General features: G+C 37.6%; 1 long non-coding RNA gene across 2 annotated transcripts; it reads right to left on the bottom strand.

Annotated features, from left to right (window-relative positions):
• Nucleotides 1-302: 302 nt before the first annotated feature.
• On the bottom strand, nt 303-2229 carry LOC132911143 (uncharacterized). 2 transcript variants are annotated; one of them, XR_009658920.1, is made up of 3 exons: nt 1428-2217; nt 1015-1115; nt 303-716 (listed from the first exon to the last, which is right to left on the bottom strand). It is a non-coding gene; the product is annotated as an uncharacterized LOC132911143 (long non-coding RNA). The 2 variants fall into 2 exon arrangements; XR_009658919.1 differs by having other exon boundaries at nt 1015-2229.
• Nucleotides 2230-3926: the final 1697 nt, after the last annotated feature.

Raw genomic sequence — 3926 nt, forward strand, 5'->3', positions numbered from 1 at the left:
CAACGATTACGTGAAATTTGAAGGCTGGTAAATTAAAATCTTCGCGTTCACACCTCCGCTATAGTTCGCGGAATTATCGAACGTTTTACGCGCAATTACGCTTTAAGTGGTTTTCCTGTCCATCGTTTGACCGGTGCTTTCCGTTGGTTCCTCATCTTCTGACTTCATTGCTATGCATGGAACGGCGCAAGGATCGCAGAAGGACGACCAAGGTAATTGATTCCTGTCCGAACGAGATATTTACATACGCTAATGGCGTGCTTTCGGCTTATTTGGCTCTCGTATTCGCCACGTTTCGCCTCGTGTGTTCATCTCTGTGTATCTTACTAGTGGCATGATACACGCGATTTCAAAATCGAACAGAGCTCGAATTTCTTGTTTCTGTGTAGTATACTGTGAATTGTTTCGGATAAGTAACCGCTTTCGAAGGCCGATGAATAATCGTCTTATTGATAGCCTCGCTTCCAAAGACTTTTAATTACCATTGACATCAGCTTAATGCAGACGTCACGTTCTAAGATGAGTAATTATGGGTAATTATGGAGAACGGATGAACGTTTGATGGCACGATGACGAGTTAGTCGTGAATTTTTTTCCTTGTTTGGTCGAAGAATTTTAACCTAGCTACGATCCTCAAATCTTTGTATTTCAATCTCGTTCTCATTTTAACAAAGAAAAAGAATTTGTGACGTTTCGAGGAAATGTTTAATATGAAACTGGAATGAAAAATCATGCATACCAATACGACCTTTTTTTTATATAATTTAATATAATTGAAAAATCGAAAATGACCGAAAGAATAAGAATATACAAGTTACGTTGGAAAGCTGCTTCAAAGAATTTTCAAAGTTTCCCAGATTTATTTCTAATTCCAGAAAACCATCCAAAACACTGTATATAAATTTTAAACCGAACAAAAACGGACTAACAAGTTAAGTAACACACGCACACTTATATATTACCAGTTAATTCACGATTCAAATTATTAACTATAAATTCAATGGCCAAAATTACCTGAACAATTTTTCGGAGCTTACAAAATTTCTCACAACTTCAAACACCGCCAAATTACTGGAAATATGTGCTCAAACTCTAACCCAGATAGAACCACGCCTCTGCAATTAAAATTTTATCGGTGAACTAATATTAGACTACGAATTTTTGTACAAACTTACATTTTTATGAATACAATGAAAAATGGAACTTAAGTAGAAATATCTTCTTATACTTTGCATATTTTATATATTTTTACATATTATGTACATTCTATACATTTCTGAATTTTTAAATTTGGCATAAATGCATAACAATCCGTAATCTACTGGTTATAACGAGATACCATAGTTTTTAAAATTTACCACTAGAAACCACTAAATCCATCAACCTCTCCACCTCCGATTCCCAAAGCGAACTAAAAGCGCACTCACACACAGAATCGACTGGCTCATTAATGGCACGAGAAACAGAGTCCGAAGCGAAGGCAACGTTGAAATTCATCACGAAGCTGGTCAGTGTCACGTCGGAATCTCGGGGTCGCTTAGGAACACCCGAACCTGGAACAGGCTCACATTGTTCGCGACGATTCCCTCGACACGACTATACCTAACTGGAGAGTCTAACTCTCCATCGGGTTTCTACACGCTCACCCACGTGGCGTGTCGGTGGAACACACGGCGGAGCGGAAGACGCGCGACGCACGGGCAGCAAGCGCACGTGTCGCACTTTCCTAGCTCGGTATTACGCGCTTGGGAGCAAACAACGAAATAAGAGCATCAGATAGGCGGTCCCACGGTCGTGCCTCTCCCCGTGGTACACTTCATAAATAACTCCGGTTTCTCAACCCACACACGGCCACGCGAGCGCACGCTCGCTCATTGCTTTCCGCCTCTCTCCTATCTAAGGTGGACCGAGAGGGTAATCGTCGAGGTACGCGTCCACTCAAGAGTAAAACTATCGCGAGGTGCTCTCGAGAGTATTTCTCGTAAGTGAACACTGCGTTGAGAAACACGACTATCCGAGTCACTATCAGATAGGATAGAAAATGAGAGTCGCTTTCAAAGCGGTATCCACTTGCGAGAAACACCCTCGAGAGCAACTCGCGATTGTTTAACTCTAGAGTAAACGCGTACCTTTACGTACCTTACGTAGCGGACGTTTATGGATTTGTAGGGAAGGGACGTGGTTAAAAAGTGCCAAATCTGTACCGTTTCAAGCCTAAAATTGTAACAAAATATCATATATCGTATACTTTGTCATCAATAGCATCGTCCGAAAAAAAAGAATAAAATATAAAGATGGTTCTTCGTATTTATTATATTCCATTTTGTTTTAGAAGTAAATTATAGTGTAATAACTTGTCGCGCTTTGTTAATAGAAATTGATAAAAATTCACGCGAATGTTTATGCAATTTTATATCTTTGTAAATATGTAGGTACGACACAACAACAAGTCTTCTACTTTGAATGTTTTGTATATTCTTACATGTTATATGCATTTTGCAGATTTGTGAAACCTTAAGCCAGAAATGCATACGTATCTTTTGTCTGGTTATTAATTAACAAATTGACCAATATGTTTTTACATGTTATATAAATATCTACTTTCCTTTACAGAATAGGACTCGATTTCTTGCACTCCATGCATTCATTTCGCAAGTTATGATCATTTGCAGTGAGAAAATTCCAATTCGTTGTTTCACGAATCATTCCATGCACAATTTCACTTCGTACTTAATTTTTTTTTATCCTTTAAACACTAGCTAATTGTAAGTAACTAGACTGAGAGATCTTCATTTTAATAATCATCTTGTATTCTTTTAAATACAATAATAAAATCCAACATTTAAGTGCCGGGTCTAATTTCTGCAAATGTTCGATCGTTAGACGGTGAACGAATGCTTATTTACACTTTCATTTTACTAAATTATTGATAACCAGATTTAACAACTAATATTTAGCCTCAATCAGTTTCGTATATAAAAGTTTCGTATATATATAAAATACATTAATAGCCCAATGCAATTAATAAAGTTGCCTTCTCGACGAAAGAATCGATTGTAAGAAACTTCAAAAGAGAAAAAGATATTACCAAATTTTACGAAAACGTAGGGAGAGTCATGATATAAACTCTGCACTATACTGCGCACCGTAATAGTTGTAACCCGAGGATGAAGAACGCGACCGAGAAAACGTGTCGACGGTGTTCTGTCTTTCTTCTAGTAGATTTAACCGAGGAGCGTTATTAACCCAAATTGGCCGTGCTTTGTGCCCTTATCCAATCCCACGCGAGCTACGTACTTCTATGCCGACACGGGAATTATATCGCTCCGGGGCTGTAACTGGTCACGTGTTCTGACTCGTTCTGGATGCACGTTTTGACGGGGTAGGGATGTGGAATTGAATTTCACAGGAATTTGAGGAGGATAGATCGGTCTGTGTATTTCGTTTGTTCCGTACTTCGTATTTCATATTTCAAATTTCTCAGGTGTATTTCAAGAGCGTCACAATTGAAAATAAATCAGTCTGTATTAGAAAATCATTAAAAACGTGAAAGGAAGATTTCAAGTGTAAAAAATAAGAAATTACAAAAATAATATTGTACCATTGTTTCTTAGAGTCTATCTTTTGTAACAATTACGTTTGGTAAATAATTGTTTTGTAAGCCTCCAAATAATTTTTCGCTTTCGTTGAAAAGAAGAAAGAAGAAGGTGAAAAAATGGAAGGTTGGAAAACGATTTAAGACAGCTAATCAATTTATTTAATTGTTCATTTTTATATTTCTTTTGCAGTGAATGTGCATTTCGATCTGTTATTATGCGCAGAGTGGAACTCTCTGGTTCTTAGCTCGCGAAAATACTCGTACCATCAATAAGCGGTATTTTGCATCTCCAAAGCTGCTGTTGCAAGTTAAACCAATTTCAAAGAAA

This window comes from Bombus pascuorum, chromosome 10 (assembly GCF_905332965.1).
Source record: "Bombus pascuorum chromosome 10, iyBomPasc1.1, whole genome shotgun sequence".
NCBI classification, from domain to species: Eukaryota; Metazoa; Arthropoda; class Insecta; order Hymenoptera; family Apidae; genus Bombus; species Bombus pascuorum.